Raw genomic sequence first — 19,392 nt, 5'->3', positions numbered from 1 at the left:
AAAGGGCCATGCGACGGCATTGGCGGAACAGTAAAACGCTTGGCGGACGAAGCCGTAAAACGTGGTGCGGCAGTGATCCAAGATGGCCACGACTTCTTTGCTTGGGCTTGTCAAGAAAGAGAAAACTCACGCATAGAGTACTTTTTTGTTACTAATGAGGAATGTGTGGCTGCAGAATCGGAAATACAAATGAAATGGCCAAACATAAGACCTGTTCCCGGGACTACAAATCTCCATGCAGTGAGAGGCATCAGTGGAGAAGTGATGGTACGCGATGTATCTTGCTACTGTAGAGCGTGTCAAGAAACCTCTTCTGCTGATAACATGTGCCCCGGATGGATAGTCCATAGCTTAACGAAACGTCAAAAGCAAAATACCAAGCAAAGCAGCAAAATTCAATTCCATGTTGATGATTGGGTATCGGCATTATATGATGAAGAATGGTACATCGGCAAAGTTGTTGATATAGATGATGAAGATGCGTTGGTGTCTTTTTTAAAATCTGGCAGCAGAATTAACAAGAACATATTTCAGTGGCCAAATAGTAAGGATGAAATATGGATTCCTATTGATAAAGTTATCTGCCGTGTTGAAATTGAAACAAAGGGTTGTACGGGTAGATTGTTCTACATTTCAGACCAGGAGAGGGAACGGATAAATCAAAATGTTGAAACATTAAAGGAAATGTAACTTACGTTACTTAGAAAGTTGAGACTGATATAAGCATTAGGCCAAGCAACTGTAAAGTTCACAGAATTATAATAAATAATAATAATCATATTAACCAAAACAATAGTATGTACACTAGCATTATAAAACTCACTAATTTACATTTTCATATGGGAGTTTTTATAATTATAATTAATAAAATATGCATTGAATTAATAGAAAATAAAAAAAAAAGGATGATTTAATGAAACACATAATTTGTTTGCCTACTAAAGTGATGGCAATGATCTAAAATCCCAATGAGGTTTATTGTTAAAAGTTACAAATGTTGTTTTTATTTAACTATTTTGATGACGAATTCATCTTTCAATTCAGTAATTTACGTTACTGAATACGTAATTTACGTTACTCAATTGTAACACAGTATACATTTTCTAAGAAAGATAACACCAGTTTTGTCATATGACTATTTAATAGAGTACAATAATGAGTGTTATTTTATGTGAATTTAAGACAGGAATGTATGCGGACATACAAGAAATCAACAACAACCTTTGATTGACGACTCATTTTATTATGGATGTTAATAAAGTATAAACTATAAAATACAATATGTACTAGTGAATGTAACAATATGTAAGTTATTATACATGTTTTTGTTTGATTACATACACTATTTTATAGTTTCATATTCATAGAAATATAATGTTGTTGCCTTTATAATCGTTTACATTGAAAGTCGAAAATAAAACATGTAACGTAGGTTACAATCACGATTCCAGTTGCGATCATTCATTTTGTTGACAATTTTACATTGATAAATATTATGTGAGGAAAATAACAGAGAAGTAAATATAGATGTTGCACTTTAGTTTAGTAACAATTATAAAATGTTTCGTCAACATTTGTTTTTGAGAATTTTCATTTCCTAATGTTGCTAATATACTGAGCCCGAGCTTACAAAGAGAAAAGAAAAGCAAGTTATTGTCAATTAACTGTAAATTATATACGTTTACTAAATACACACATAGTGATTACAAACCATAAGCTATAGTAGAAAGCTTATCGCATTGCAATTTATTTAACACAATGTTAGTTTTTAGTAAAAGTTGTACAAATTTCAAAAAGCGCGCACCGCCGCCCTTTTACGTGCCCAATTAATTTTATTCCAAATCTTTTATCTTTTTGCTCAATTCATCATCTTCATGTTTACTTTGATAACGCCATCATACCAAAAAAAATAGAACATAATGTGGGTCCTGTAATTTCACCTATGCTACATTGTATATAGATGTACATATGCTGTAGATAATTATAACTCAGCACTATAAGCGTAAATGCATCAGGTCAAAAGATGCCATAATTATACAGTATCAACATTTTGCGATGGTATTTTAACGTAAGTGCATGATTTGTTTTAAAATAAATGTCAGTAAAATTATAAAATGACATCACTTATAATTCGTTAAAGAGACGAATTAAATTCTAGTTTGAAAATTAGTAGTCGTAATAAATAACCACCAGCATGGATTATTGTTGTTGCCGTCATGATGGTGGTTTAAAATGACTTGATACCTGATTTACAAGTAAAGTACAAACATCTTTAAATACTAAATTTAACTATTGAACTGACCTTTCTTCTTTTGTTCCCTAAGTTTTCTTCCCCCAGCTCTGTCCTTGCTGTATTTCAGCCAAGATTTTATTTTATTTTCACATGTGGCCTCCGTCATTCCGGTCCATGATCTTCTAGCTGAAACTGCAAAGTGTACAAACATTGTGCATCAACAGAATACTTTATCTCATGTGAAAAATATATAATCAAAAGCCTCTTGCTTCCCTATTAGCAAGATAAAACAAGCAATTATGCATTTGAAATAATTATTTTAATAATACTAAATAAGATTTTTAAAATATTATTTTGAAAACGAGGAAGAGACATCCAATTTTATGTGTGCATCTCCGTCCAAAATCAGTCAGACGGTAATTCATATACACACTTTGAAACACCAGTTCTCGTCAAATCACCGAAGCAATGTTGGGACCAGTGTATATCTTGGAATGGCGGGTGCTGTTTATTAGAGTATTTACCTTTTACAATTTTTGAAAGCTTTAGTCCTCTGAATCTCTTCTTATCCCCTCTTCCCATCCAATTAAATTCTGAGGCAAGTGTGTTTGAAAGCAGATGACCCATTATCCTATTGAGGACATCTGTTTCATTGTGGCCACCAAGACTGCATAATCGCAAAATCTAAAATATAAAAATAAAGAAATTGTTAAAACAAGACATTTTCAACATAACGTAGATGAAAAACATTAGTTAATATTGTTGATTAAAGTTTGCGGCACACCACGTAAATTAGTTCTGAAAAGAACTGTTGAGTTTCTCGACGTTTCGATCAATGTGCTTTAATCTTCCTCAGGAGGCTCATTCTCACTCATGAGGATGATCAAAGCACAAAACGCAAATTTGATTTCGCCATGCAAACCTTCAAAATTAATTAATTTGGTTTAACATTAATTGAAATATTTGAATACATCCTATGTAAAGCAGAATGATTAATTAATTGAGAACGTTGTTATTATTATTTTAAGTAAAATATTAAACCTACTAGGGCCTTTTGATTTGCCTTTTCTTTCTTCAATATTCTGGATGTCATCCATTGAAGCCGCCGGCAAATCAAAAACATCATTAGTGTCACTGGCTTCCTCCGACATGGTACCTCTTTTTAAAATTGCTTGTAACAACAAGGAATTTTGCCGCACCTGGCCCTTTATTTCTTCAAGTAGCGTAAACATCTCATGATCTATTGATATGAAATAACGTTCTTAATACTTAAATTATTTATGTTTAAACAAATGTTGTAATAATTAGTAATGTTACATTGAAGCAGACAAAAACAAAAACCCAACAGTTACATCTATGAACACTATAATGACTTGCTTGCTGTAGTTATACAGTATTCTAAAAGTCTCCCTCCGTTATATTTAATTTTTTTTAAATTTATTCTGATTTTAGGCAAATTGCACAAGATGCTCTACATAAACAAGAACTTATTATTAAGTCTTTGGGAGTGGAGTTGTAAATTGTCATGAGAAAAAAACCCTGACATATGACAGGGCTTGAACCCAGGACCCTTAGATTGGTAGACAAGCATCATAACCACCAAGCCACAGCTAAGTGTGTCATATTGAGATAAAATGGAAATATTATAGATGAAAAATTGAATATTTCTTACCATTACTTTTTGTTTCAAGTGAAGACGTACTTGCTATAAAAAGAAATGAAACGTAACATTATAACGTGCAATATAACCTTGATCCTATTATTGTATCTATCAGTATCTATATGCCTATTTGTCTATTCCCTCCTCCTCTGTACTAGAAACATAACATACCGTACGAATCCATGCTTTCATCGAGTGGTGGGGTGGTAGAAATGCTGTCATTTTCAGGCTCAAAATTAGGAAGAGCAGGTAAGCCGGGAGGTAGGCCCAAGTTTTGTTTGGCTGGCGTGCTTGTTCTTGTAGCTTTATCGCTTTCAAAAAATCTGGCAGGTAAACTAACAAATATATAAATGAATTAAATAATTAGAAATACTGTATCATAAACATTAAGTATGGGATCTCAAATTGTTATGGACCTTGCATGCTGACGTGCTTATTCATTCATTACTGTAAATCATTTAACTTTATTTCGGCCTTAATATCCATAGAAAACATTACATACAGTATTAACAGAAGTTCATCCACAAACTAAACATGAATTGATTTAACTAAAGGAAAAGCTCGTACTGATGTTACGACGTGCTGATTATAAGATCTAACATAACATGAACAATCAAAACCTTCAAATAATGAAAAATGCTGCTGAAAGGGTACAATAGTTCGTAATATGAAGTACTTAGTCTTATACCTTCTCTTTCTGGGCATTTCAACCTCACTGTCTGTGGTTTCTAAGTCTGACGTTTCTGTAGCTTTCTTCAGTTTTTGCCTTACCCTCTCATATGTAGCTATACAAAAGAAGACATATACTACCAATTACTATACTAATTACTAATATGATGATTATTTTCGTCTAATTATGGTGACCAGTACGATCCGATTTAAACACTTTACCAATATTTTAAGTATGGGCCTAATAAGAACATTAAAATATACCTGTCTCTTCTAGAACCCGTATTTCAAACTCCTGCCACAGTTCTGTTGGTTTCTCCTGTATTTCTATTGCACGTTTTACTTTCTGGATGGACCGGTAATTAGGCCACCAGCATTTATCTTTTCTTGCACTGTTTTTTAGCAGCAAGTTCTGAGCGTGATACAGGGACGACAGCGTGTGCTAGAATGTTTTTTGGTCTTTTCAATGGTAAGCTACCGTCAAAATCAATCACGCTTGTAAATCAAATTCCAACAGGCAAGGACATTCGCGGACTGGAAAGTCAATCACAATCCGTTCATGATAAACGAATGCAATGTAAAGTAGTTTGACAGTAAGGTACCCATGTTACCCACATCATAGAATTTTGAAGAATGTTGGATTTGTATTCTATATATTATTATACTGTACTAGGCTCATCAACTAGATGACACGTACAAATAATATAGGCACTCAGTACTAAAAGTGTATATACTGTATATGCATCAGATATGCATCAGGTCATATCATAGTATATCGCAAACATTCAATTCAACATTTATTTCTACCAAAATCAAACATCAACGTATATTTAATAAACAAAAATATAGTAATAAAAATAAAAAACAAAAACAAAAAGCATCATTTTGTCGAGGCAGAGATTCCATACAAAAAAGTATTACATCAAGTACACATAGACCCTGATGATTAAAGATTAAACGAACTGTTTGACAAAAATCCTAGCCGAATGAGAGAACGGAATAAGAGCAGTATGTATAGATACAAAATAGAATCAAATTAAATTACTGCAGTTCCATCACCACCACCTTGTCCCAATTCTTCTCAATTATTTTCTTGAGTCCAGATAAATTATGATTCATTGTAGTATAGGCTTACAGTATTCGTTTTTCCCGCGATAACTCCTATTAGGAGTTGCGGGTCGGAAAGTGTGAGTTGCGAGTCGGAAAGTGCGAATTGCGAGTCATAAAGTGCGAGTTGCGGGTCGGAAAGTGCGAATTGTGAGTCAGAAAGTGCGAGTTGCGGGTCAGAAACTGCGAGTTGCTAGTCGGAAAGTGCGAGTTGCGAGTCGGAAAGTGCGAGTTGCGAGTCGGAAACTGCGAGTAGATATCGGGGTTGACAACATGCAGAATAAACACAAATACATGCTTTGTTCAAGTACACGTACAGTACATGATTGTAGGCATATGTCAAATGTATTACGTGTATTTAAAGTAACTTTAGCAGAGTACAGGGCCCACAACTACAATGTAGAAGGGATTATTATTACTTATACAGTATTGTTTGATGAATGTGTGATACAGTTGTATTTTAGTTGTTGTTCAACTCGATGATAAAATGTACACAAACTAAGATTGTAAAATGGGTGTAGCAATTATGACCTCATCGCATAACTTTGATATATATGAGTTAGTTTTTGATCAAACTGAAATAACTCATCATCTTTAAGAAGAAATTTAGATTATTATATTTTATTTTATTAATTTCGGCAAAAACAATTATACAAACATAACAATACAAAAAATAGCTAGATTTTGCGCCATGGAGCAACAAAAGAGGCTAACACAGCTTCTGTCGCCAATTAGGCGTGCCACAAAAAAGATGACATCTTACTTTAAGTCACAATCCCTTAATTGGTATAGCACACAAAAAGTGTCCATGACAGGTAAATTTATTGGCCCTTTGGTTGGGAGAACCTAGTACAAAAGTCTGCATATAGACTTATTTATTTATTATGATTTATGAAAATGATTGTACAATTTAATAAAGTTAAAAGTAAAGTATAAAATAAAAATGCATTAAAATCATCTGGTATGCTAAACTGTCAGACTTCTTATATTTATTAGAAGGTAGCAGACACAAATACCTGCCCCAGGGTGAGAGTTATTTGCTTCATGGAGACCATGCATGATTGCAATGATTGAAATCACAGGTTAAATCCTTCACAGAAGAATTCATTTTGATTCATTATCTCTGAATCCCCATCTAACCACCAACCCCACCTCAGCTCATCCTCTCATTCTCAACCAACATCCACATACCATACATCCTTGAGATGGTTCAAATGTACACTTTAAATCAGATTATTTTGATACAACATTACCCCTAAATGCCAGTTTTTCCTTATTTTTGTACATGAACCTTTAAACAAAGAAAAATCTGCGAGATCTATCTTTTTGTATGGATGATGGTTATTTCTTTACCATGAAAGAGTTCGTCGTTTTTTTAATATTTACGGTTTAAAAACAAGAGTATATCCAATAACAATAAGCAATACAGCAGACGGAATTGTAATTTATAAACCGGGTTGGGGTAAGAGTCTCCACCAAGTCACATATAATTATACACCATCATTATCGTCGGTATAATGTTAATGTGAAATGTAAAAGAATATTTATATCAAGCACCTTGATTGAATTTGTTGTATTAAAAATCATTGTCAATTCAATGCAAGGTTTCGATTTTACATGAGATTATCATTCTTCATTGATCATCACATTATATATTGTTTATCTATCTATACATTCAAATCTACGAGTAGTGGTGTTCACAGAATGTCTACCCAGGGAGTTGTATACCTATGTACATTCTCCTTTGTGTTTAAATTAAGCATTTTGTAATCAAAATGTTGAGCTATTTGCTAGTTCACCATTCATATCATAACCTTGAATGATCTGTCTTCTGGGACTGTTTAGTGACCTTTGAGATATAAACACAGGATTTTATGAGAATTCTATGCAAATCATGCTTATTACAGTGTATTCTGTTTTCGTAAATGACCGATTGGACTCCAGGACATTCATATCGGCATGTGAATAAAGTAAAAAACAGAGAGCTATGGAAAGTTACAAATACCCAAATCAATTACAAAAAATAGACCCTTTTATCATTCATCATTGCAAAGTGTTAAAACAAAAATCAGTACATTGTTTATTGGAAAACATATCAAATAATTTACATAAATACATAGTCAAATATCGTATGCGGATAAAAAGGTATACATTCTGAACTCATTAAATTATTATTAACCAAATAGGTTTGATTGAATTTCAAACGGGCTAAATGGATGTTCACTGGTATTTGATATGGCCTAATTTTCTATTTATAATTAAATAAATAATTTCTATGTATAATATTAATGACCATTTATTACACTATCCAATACTGATAAAGAACCAAACTATTATGTATAAGAAAATCCTAAAATTGATTGTATTTGTAAAATAAAATATCACTGTATTATTTTACGAAACCTCATTAGGGCTTTTGTTTGTTGATTATGCCCAGTCGAATTTGAAAAACACTATGAAAGCACCAGCATATCAAGCGAGGGTTCCTAAATTTTTCTTATTCTCACAGATTTCCTCATTACATGATCGTTTTAAAATAATTAGTTAATTAAATTATATCACCGGGCGGCTAAGAATGAATGTTCTGTACCTACAGTGGGTCTGGGGTGTGTGTGTTTGTGTTACATTTCAAATGTGTTGTTTGGGCTGTATATTTGAACCGATACATTTCTTTCATTTTTCTGTACATAGGTCTAATAATATAATTATGAATTATTACAATTGCCCAATTCTACTTAAAACATTCAATAGAATGAATTGAGTATGATTGGACATTAAAGTATGTATTGATTTATAAATCCAAAGGCAAATTACTGAAAAAATGACAATGCTGTGGCTGGATCTCAATGGAGATACAAAAAAAAGAGAAAGCTAAATCAAAACGATAAGTAAAACAGTCAGAAAAGTTAGCAGAGCTTTCGGCCAACACTAGCCCTTCATCAGTGCAAGTGATTTATATATATATATCGTCTCTGGCTTTTTTTAAAAACATTTAGGAGAGTACATCCGGGCATCCGTGTCAAGTCGACTCGATTTACACGTGGAATTAGTTACATATCCCATTCCCAAGAATACCTACAGTAATGCATTTTTGCACGCTGGTAGGAGTTTTTTTTTTATTTGATTTGAGTATTTAAAAACTTTAATTACTCTCTGTTTTTGCATACGCTGTTTTTGATACTTTATTCACATGCCGATGCGAATGTCCTTCAATCCTGTCGGTTGTTTACGATATAAGCATTGACATTCGGTTTTCGTAAACAACCGACAGGATTGAAGGACATTTACATCGGCATGTGAATAAAGTATCAAAAACAGCGTATGCAAAAACAGAGAGTAATTAAAGTTTTTAAATACTCAAATCAAATAAAAAAAAATCAAATTATTTTATCATTCATCCTTAAAACACTATATGTTTATTTGGAAATGAAGTAAAAAACATGATGGGCCAATGTCGTGGAGACTTTTTCGCACCTCCAAATATGTTCAGTTACATCCATCAAAACTTAACATCCGCGTTTTCGAAACGGCCACCCGCACACACTTTTTATGTATCTTAACTGAAGGGGTATACGAATGTAATTTAAATAAAATGTTCTGCTGAATGAAATACATTAATAGCTAAAACGAAAACTAAAGAGCATCTCATCAATTATTTTTTAGAATTAATATGGTGTGAACTTTTAATTCGCTACTGCCCACAGTCCCACGTATCCCTCCAATTTACTGCGGACTGTAGCACCCCACACACCATTCCCTATTGTCAAACTATAATATCAGCTCACAGAGTTTTAACACGTCACGGGTCTCGCATTTTTAATGAAACACACATTTCGCACAAACACTGTGTAGGCCTACGCGCATCTTTTGTTGAACTTACGCATTACAGTATCTGTTGCTCCGATATTGTAATAAACGTCAGGTTGGTAATTCCCCCTCCTCCCCCAACCGGAGCCAATGCGTATATGTAATGTTGCATACAGCGCAAACAGAGAGCAATTTAAGTTTTTAAACACAATATTTATTTGGAGAAATGATTTAGTACAAATATCGTACAGTACATATGGATAAAAGTAGTATAATTCGTATTTAATAATTTCAAAATCCAAACAAAATAAATAGTGAAATTAGTACATTTTAAAGAGAAGTACCAATTACGAAATCATTTTTTAATATATCCCCGCAACATGTGTAGGCCTAAATATTTTTTCATTCAGCTTTTTTTTTTATCATTTTCAATTTCGGTTTTTGACATAGGCCTAATAATAAGTGAAAATATGCTCAAAATGGTCTAAATGTACTTCATTTCATTTTCTATATATATGTTTTTTGTTTATAATATTTACAAATAGTATACATGTATTAAGATACGCGCCTGTTGTTTATTTATTTTGCTGTCAATCACCGATTTAAATGTGTGTTGAAATAAATAAATGAAATTGATTATTGAATTGAAAATGCAGAATTATTAATATGGGTGAAAACATGGTAATGCTATACAATAATAGGTGTACTATTATCGGTATAAATTATAAATGTATCGATCAAAGTAAATGGCTAAATATTTATGTTAAAAAAGTATGAACCATATATTTCTATGAATGTGTAAATTAATGTATTCCCAATAAAATAGTATAATAATACAGTATGTTGAATAAACTCGGGCGGAATAATACCGTACATAAAAAACATAATCATTTTCTTATCGAAATGTTTACATTTATAATGTAAGTAAATATTTATTCATTTTTTTACATTTTTTAAAACAAAAAAGTGCACTTTTCTGTTGTTTTTTGTTTAATTAATTTTAATTAAAAATTATTACAACAAACCTATCTAACCTTTCTATTATTGTCACTGATAATATGTTTTGAGTCAGATGGTTTTCAATAAAAAAAGTTAAAACAATTCATTTGACTTTCAATGTACTATGTTGGTTCAGGAAGTGTGTGTGCACATTTAAGACCTAAATCAGATGTTGAATCTGAAGAAAAGAAGTATAAGCGGATACTCTTTCAAAGAACTCCAAGAAGATTCACACAAAAATATTTACTTTCCAATAAAATAGTATATTACTGTAGTATACAATACAGTATGTTGAATAAACTCGAGCGGAATAATAACGTACATAAAAAACATAATCATTTTCTTATCGAAAAGTGCCCTCTCTAGTTTTCTATTGATTTATTAATTATTTATAATTAATTATTGGGTAAGGTTAACATGTTTTTAACATTTAATGTAGGAAGTTGGATCTACTCCTAACAAAATTTCATATCTCCAAATTTCAACAACGTTGTCTAATTACTTCAATAAATATCATATTTAACATCACAAATTAGGTTTATTGAAGGAATTTTTGCCTAAAAACATATATAAAAAACGTCGATAAAAAATACTTTTCGTATTTAAAAACAGTTGAAACTCGTTTTATATGTTCAATATAGGTTGCTCTATTCACAGAAACAAAATTGCTTTCATAAACCTTTTCTGTTGGTTTTTTTTTTTTAAATCGTTATTAGGTTGAAAAAATGAGTTGGAATTGTATGGTCGTTCATAAGTGTAAATTTTGTAAAAACTTAAATCACAACAATCAGTGAATTATGGTTTGATATTTATTTTTCTTTAGCAATATGGATAGAGCAACTTATATTGAATATTCACACCAAGTATCAAATGTTTTTAAATACGAAAAGTATTTTTTATCGAAAATTATTAGCAAAAATTCAATCCATAATCCTAATTTGTGATGTTAAATGTGATATTTATTGAAGTGCTTTGTCTACCTTGTTGAAATTTGGAGATATGAAACTTTGTTAGGAGTAGAACCAACTTCTAACATTAAAAGTTAAAAATATTTTAATATTACCCATTAATTAATTATTAATAATTATTAAATCAATAGAAAACTAGAGAGGGCACTTTTCGACAAGAAAATGAATGTTTTTTTATGTGCGTTAATATTCCGCTCGAGTTTATTCAATGCTCTGTAATGTATACCATTATACAATTTTATTAGGAAGTAATTGTTTTTGTGTGAATCTAGGTTAGATAGGAATTGTTGTCATAATTTTAATTAAAATTAATTAAACAAAAACAACAGAAAAAGTGCACCGATTTGTTTTAAAAAAAATGAATAAATGTTTACATACATTATAAATGAAACATAATATAACTATTTTAGTAATGCATACACAAGTACAGAATATTATATCAGAAATCAATGAATCATGTGTCTAAAAGTGTCTTTAATTTGCTTTGAGACAAATTTGATGCCATTGGCCTATACACAAAATCAAGGCAATTAGACAAAATATTTACTTAAACAATATTAATACTATTAATAGGCATAAAATAATAGGGTATATCAACTTTCCTTAAAGAATAACAGTATAGGGCCTTACAAATTTATTTAACAAGACAAATAATATATAACATATGAACTATATTAATACTTTGTTCAACAATTTATACACTGCTTACATAATAATGTATTATTTTAATTTTATGTCTTGCGCATTATTTCTTTCTTTATCCACATTTTTGTATCTCATCATTTTTTGTTTTACGTTCGGTAATTTAGAACATAACATAACATAAGTTTATAAGCCCAAATAGTTCATTAACATTCATGTACAATTTTTATTTTTACATAAATTAAATTTGAAGCCTCTGTAGAATTTAGTTACTTTGGAGTATATAATATAATACACACATATATCTTACTACGAATTAAACTTAACCTATGCCTACTTTTTAGTTTTTATAATATCAGCGAACATTACAGATCATGAACGTTATAACATCGTTTTCTGAGACCGTTTATTGTTTGACCATTTGTCAATTCGTTATTAGCTTCTCTTATATTGCGAAAAAATGGAGGTGTATTCCCAATATCTATCTTGACAAATGTTTTTAAATAAATTTAATGTTAGGCTGTTGAAATGAAAATGCAATTAAACGTATTATCAGTGGAATGAACTTAATCGTTTTTCTTTATTTTGCATTTATGATGTATGGTGGTATGGTTGCATTTTTCCGTTTAGAAAAATAGCCAAGTACATATTTCAATATTTATCTTTTAATACCAATAATTGGTTCCTTGTAAATTGTAGATTTTGTATTTTCATTAATTTTATAAGATCTTTGATTACATTCAGTTTCTTGAATGGGGGCGCCATTTATTTTAAATGGAACCATAATTAGGATGACCATCATTAAATCAATCATTCCATTTCAATAGCTGCATTCAAACGATAAGTGTACAGACATTCTCTTAATATATAAAGTTAGATGTCCTAATTAATGTTCAAAAATATTTAGAAACAATCTAAAGAAGAATATAGGCCTACTTTTCTTTAATATCCATATCAAAACATAATATTGCATTTTGTTTGAATCAACTTTTCTATGTGGGGTATTGTATTATTTAGTAAGTTGTCAATCAGTTACTCTAACAAGTTTGGAATAAACACGATATGTTTGTAATATTTAAGCGTTGGTACGACGTTTAAAATCCGACTTAACCAGTAATACAATTGTTACTATAAAGTCAATGTGAAACAAGTCAATGTAATGTCGTTGACAATTGCTGACGTTGGCTTAACAAACTTTTATTTGACGTTAAACTGACGCTAGAATAGTGACCATAAATGATTGTATTTTGCATCAATTTCAAGCGTTGGCACGACGTTTGATATCAGACTTAACGTATACAACTATAAGCCAACGTCTGCATGACGTGGAACAAGTCAATGTAATGTTGTTGACAATTGCTGACGTTGGCTTAACAACTTTTATTTGACGTTAAACTGACGCTAGAATAGTGACCATAAATGATTGTATTTTGCGTCAATTTCAAGCGTTGGTATGACGTTTGATATCAGACTTAACGTATACAACTATTAGCCAACGTCTGCATGACGTGGAACAAGTCAATGTAATATTTTTGACAATTGCTGACGTTGGCTTAACAACTTTCATTTGACGTTAAACTGACGCTAGAATAGTGACCATAAATGCTAGTATTTTGCGTCAATTTCAAGCGTTGGCACGACGTTTGATATCAGACTTAACGTATACAACTATTAGCCAACGTCTGCATGACGTGGAACAAGTCAATGTAATGTTGTTGACAATTGCTGACGTTGGCTTAACAACTTTTATTTGACGTTAAACTGACGCTAGAATAGTGACCATAAATGATTGTATTTTGCGTCAATTTCAAGCGTTGGCACGACGTTTGATATCAGACTTAACGTATACAACTATTAGCCAACGTCTGTATGACGTGGAACAAGTCAATGTAATGTTGTTGACAATTGCTGACGTTGGCTTAACAACTTTTATTTGACGTTAAACTGACGCTAGAATAGTGACCATAAATGATTGTATTTTGCGTCAATTTCAAGCGTTGGTATGACGTTTGATATCAGACTTAACGTATACAACTATTAGCCAACGTCTGCATGACGTGGAACAAGTCAATGTAATATTTTTGACAATTGCTGACGTTGTTTTAACAACTTTTATTTGACGTTAAACTGACGCTAGAATAGTGACCATAAATGCTAGTATTTTGCGTCAATTTCAAGCGTTGGCACGACGTTTGATATCAGACTTAACGTATACAACTATTAGCCAACGTCTGCATGACGTGGAACAAGTCAATGTAATGTTGTTGACAATTGCTGACGTTGGCTTAACAACTTTTATTTGACGTTAAACTGACGCTAGAATAGTGACCATAAATGATTGTATTTTGCGTCAATTTCAAGCGTTGGCACGACGTTTGATATCAGACTTAACGTATACAACTATTAGCCAACGTCTGTATGACGTGGAACAAGTCAATGTAATGTTGTTGACAATTGCTGACGTTGGCTTAACAACTTTTATTTGACGTTAAACTGACGCTAGGATAGTGACCATAAATGCTAGTATTTTGCGTCAATTTCAAGCGTTGGCACGACGTTTGATATCAGACTTAACGTATACAACTTTTAGCCAACGTCTGCATGACGTGGAACAAGTCAATGTAATGTTGTTGACAATTGCTGACGTTGGCTTAACAACTTTTATTTGACGTTAAACTGACGCTAGAATAGTGACCATAAATGATTGTATTTTGCGTCAATTTCAAGCGTTGGCACGACGTTTGATATCAGACTTAACGTATACAACTATTAGCCAACGTCTGTATGACGTGGAACAAGTCAATGTAATGTTGTTGACAATTGCTGACGTTGGCTTAACAACTTTTATTTGACGTTAAACTGACGCTAGAATAGTGACCATAAATGCTAGTATTTTGCGTCAATTTCAAGCGTTGGCACGACGTTTGATATCAGACTTAACGTATACAACGTTTAGCCAACGTCTGCATGACGTGGAACAAGTCAATGTAATGTTGTTGACAATTGCTGACGTTGGCTTAACAACTTTTATTTGACGTTAAACTGACGCTAGAATAGTGACCATAAATGATTGTATTTTGCGTCAATTTCAAGCGTTGGTATGACGTTTGATATCAGACTTAACGTATACAACTATAAGCCAACGTCTGTATGACGTGGAACAAGTCAATGTAATATTTTTGACAATTGCTGACGTTGGCTTAACAACTTTTATTTGACGTTAAACTGACGCTAGAATAGTGACCATAAATGATAGTATTTTGCGTCAATTTCAAGCGTTGGCACGACGTTTGATATCAGACTTAACGTATACAACTATTAGCCAACGTCTGCATGACGTGGAACAAGTCAATGTAATATTTTTGACAATTGCTGACGTTGGCTTAACAACTTTTATTTGACGTTAAACTGACGCTAGAATAGTGACCATAAATGATAGTATTTTGCGTCAATTTCAAGCGTTGGCACGACGTTTGATATCCGACTTAACGTATACAACTATAAGCCAACGTCTGTATGACGTGGAACAAGTCAATGTAATGTTGTTGACAATTGCTGACGTTGGCTTAACAACTTTTATTTGACGTTGAATCGACATAAATGAACAACCCAAATGCTTAAAGTCTTGTATCCAATTTCAAACGTTGGGTAGACGTTAAAATGCCTACATAAATTTTACAACCATTAGCCGATGTCGGTGCAACGTGAGGAAAATGACTTTAGTGTGTCGACATTCGCTAACGGTGAACCAACGACTAATGGCGACGTTAAACCAACAATAATTTGCCGACTTGATAAGTTGTCATATATTGGCAAATTGTCAACGTTGTGACGACGTTTGATTGTTGACAACTCTTTACAACGTTTTGCCAACGTTGATGCGACGTGTCAAAATTACTTTAATATGTTGACGTTTGCAGACGTTGTGCCAACCAAAGATAACGACGTCAAACTGACGTTGGATTTATGTAATCGCAAGGCACATTTTTTTGTCAATTTTTCAACGTAAATACGACGTCGGCAGGACGTTAGGTTAACAACCATTAAATTCACGACTTATAGTACACGTTGTAATAACGTTGTAATAACGTCGGCAATTTGCCCGCGACTTTGTCAACGTCTGCCGACGCTTGCCGACGTCGGGCCAATGTCAAATTGCTAGCTGGGAATGATTATATTAAGTTGTAGATAAAGTGTGCTTCATTGTATGTCAACATACAAATGAAGCAAACATCAATTCTAAGTAGGCCTATTGCTGTTTTACAGTTCAAATTTTGTATTCAGTAAGATCATCACTGTGGCATCTAGTTCCTTCTTTTAATCAATCAAGACAGAATATTAAAAGTAATGTAACACTGTGTATTCATTATTATACTAACACAATGCACAGAGAGTGTAGAGTGGACCAGTCTAATACCAGAGTATTGTTTAATACTACATTATGTTTTATATCATTATTAACTAAACTTTATATTATAAATTATCAATAAACTAGCAGATATAGTGTGCTTCTTGAACAGAACAGGTCATTCTAAGCAATGCTGTTTTACAGATTTAAAGTTATTGTTTTATAATTAAGTTGAACTACTGTATTCAGTAAGATCATCAATGTGACATCTAGTTCCTTCTTTTAATCAATCAAGACAGAATAATAACAAGGCCATATACATGGCTGCATTCGCGTGCGCAAATTTGAGTTAGTGTTTACCGACCTACCGACCGACATAGTGAGCTATAGTCGCGTTTGCACACGACTAAAAACAATTTAACACCATGTGTTATCTGTTTAATGCTTTTTGAGTGTCAAAACAATCAAAATGGTGGGCTTTATAATTGGTTATTATAAACATTTTCTATTGATTATTAATGATATCAAAGTGTAAACACAAATTGGTATTCAAATGCATGCTTTTTATTAGAAATAAAAAAGAAGCACTTTCTGATTGTTCTGTAATATAGATAATGCATATAAATTGTAACATTCAGTTTGTTACTGTACTCATTGTTTTTAATCAGTCTATTATCAATCATAGGCATTTGCACCATGTTTTGGTGCATCCATTGTATAGTAACTAATGTCAGAAGAATTCATACGTACGAGTTGAATCCCCGTTTCTTTGATAGTACACAGCAGGTTGTGGTGTGTTGTCATGTTTCTTCTTAAGTTTGTCATAACACACAACACACACAAGTGCAATGATCAGTATGATATTACTTGTTGCCAGGATTATGGTTATTTTACTAGTTGCCATTTTATCTCTTAACATGTCATCTTTGATTGTGAATGCTATCTCATCAGATCTGTTCTGGACATCAGTACTCACCAGACACTTCACAGTGTAGTTACCAGCTGGTAAATTACCAAAGCATCTTTCATCAGTTTCATAGAAATAATACTGCAATTCGTCTCCATTCAAACTCCAATTATAAATTATCTTACCAGACCCACCTTCTGCATAACACTTGAAACAATTCTGGTTCACATCAACTTCAGAGTTTTCATATACCCTTGTGACCTCTACCATTAATTGGGGATAAACTGTCATAGTGAATCTATAGCAATTAATGCTATTCTCAAATGAAATACAGTAAAAAAATACCCCTTCTCCAGAATGAAAACCTTTAAGAGTCTGAATAATTGTAATGTTAGTATCTACACGATGAATCTGTGTAATGTTGTGCTTTCCTTGAGCCCAAATAGTTGTCACTTCATATTGTATGTTGTCATCTTTTCTGATCAAGTCACATGAAATGTCTACTTCCTCGCCTTCAACGATGTTTCTCAATCCGTCACAATAGAGTTTTACAAGATCTGGTTGAGATGTGGTATATGTCACACCCGACGATGTATAAATAGTATATTGAGTATTATCATCAAAGTAACATGCGTATATTCCTTGATTAGAACCAAACGAAATGAAAAGTGGACATCTAACTAGTGTAGATTTTCCTGAACGATTAACCTTCTGTTGTTTGATTACTGGTGTGATTGTAATGTATACCTTACTTGTTGATGAGTAGTGAAACTTCTGGTTAAATGATATCAAACTTCTTGTAGCTCCTCCATGTCTGAATATCAACAAGCAGGTCATCACAAACAGAATAAGCAATTTTAAAGTCATCTTTATAACAATCTTTCTGTGTATTGATCAGTTTGTGAAAATCCAACTTTCTAATTTGGTCAAAGGCTATGAATTTTATTGTATTCCTTGCTTAAATACAAGGAAGTCTAGGCTTTTACCTGGTTTTACTTACTAACAAGAGGCCTGGCATCTAAAAATTCCAACTTAAACCTGATCCCCGTGATTCCCAACTCGCCTGTGCGGGAGGTCTGTATCAATCAGATGACGTCATTGGTTACATAATTCCGCCCATCATTTTCACCACCTCCAATTTCTATGATATTCTGATATACAACCACATTTATTTTGTTTAAATATTTGACATAGTGGTGAAAACTTATTCGATTATGAAAAAAATAATGATGAATATCGATTCAGAACTTATTAAAAGAGAGTGGGGATATTCTGTCGGGGGATTAAACTTGAATAGATGCCTTGAAAACGAACCCCCTCCAATGTTTATGATATTCTGATATTTAACAAAATTTATTTTTATTGATATTTTGACATAGTGTTGAGAACTGATCGATTATCAAAAAATAAGGATGAATATCGATTCAGAACTTATTAAAACCGTAGGGAGGATATTCTGTCACATGGGGTTGAACTTGATAGATGCCGTGACAACGAACCCCCTCCAATTTTTATGATATTCTGATATTATAACCACATTTATTTTGTTTAAATATTTGACATGGTGGTGAAAACTTATCGATTATGAAAAAAATAATGATGAATATAGAACTTCTTAAAGCAGAGGGGGGATATTCTGTCACAGGGGGATGCCGTGACAACGAACCCCCTCCAATGTTTATGATATTCTGATATTTAACCAAATTTAGTTTTATTGATATTTTGACATAGTGTTGAGAACTGATCGATTATGAAAAAAATAATGATAAATATCGATTCAGAACTTATTAAAACAGAGGGAGGATATTATGTCACAGAGGGCCTCACTTGAGACTTAGGGGGTGGAGTTGAAAGAGTCACAACCCTGGCATTAGCTGGTCAGGATTGAACCCGGACCTTGGGATTGGAAGGCAAGCACGTTAACCACCAAGTTACAGCTCCACTATTAAGCCTAACATTAAGAAAAATGGGAAATATAGGCCTATTTATTGTTAAAAAATGTGTTGGAATAAAGTTTGGTTATTTAGCTACTTTTAAATTCCTGCATTATTA

At 32.5% G+C, this 19,392-nt stretch overlaps 1 long non-coding RNA gene across 1 annotated transcript in view; it reads left to right on the top strand.

Annotated features, from left to right (window-relative positions):
• The window catches only part of LOC140055362 (uncharacterized), a 119,458-nt gene extending 115,443 nt beyond the window's left edge, over window positions 1-4,015 (top strand). The window contains exon 3 of the long non-coding RNA XR_011846665.1: window positions 3,686-4,015. This is a non-coding gene — a long non-coding RNA (uncharacterized lncRNA). The remainder of the gene's footprint in view (window positions 1-3,685) is intronic.
• The last annotated feature ends 15,377 nt before the right edge of the window (window positions 4,016-19,392 follow it).

Source organism: Antedon mediterranea, chromosome 7 (genome assembly GCF_964355755.1).
Source record: "Antedon mediterranea chromosome 7, ecAntMedi1.1, whole genome shotgun sequence".
NCBI classification, from domain to species: domain Eukaryota; kingdom Metazoa; phylum Echinodermata; class Crinoidea; order Comatulida; family Antedonidae; genus Antedon; species Antedon mediterranea.
The sequence above is the reverse complement of the archived record's forward strand: the minus strand, read 5'-3'. Positions and strand labels throughout refer to the sequence as shown.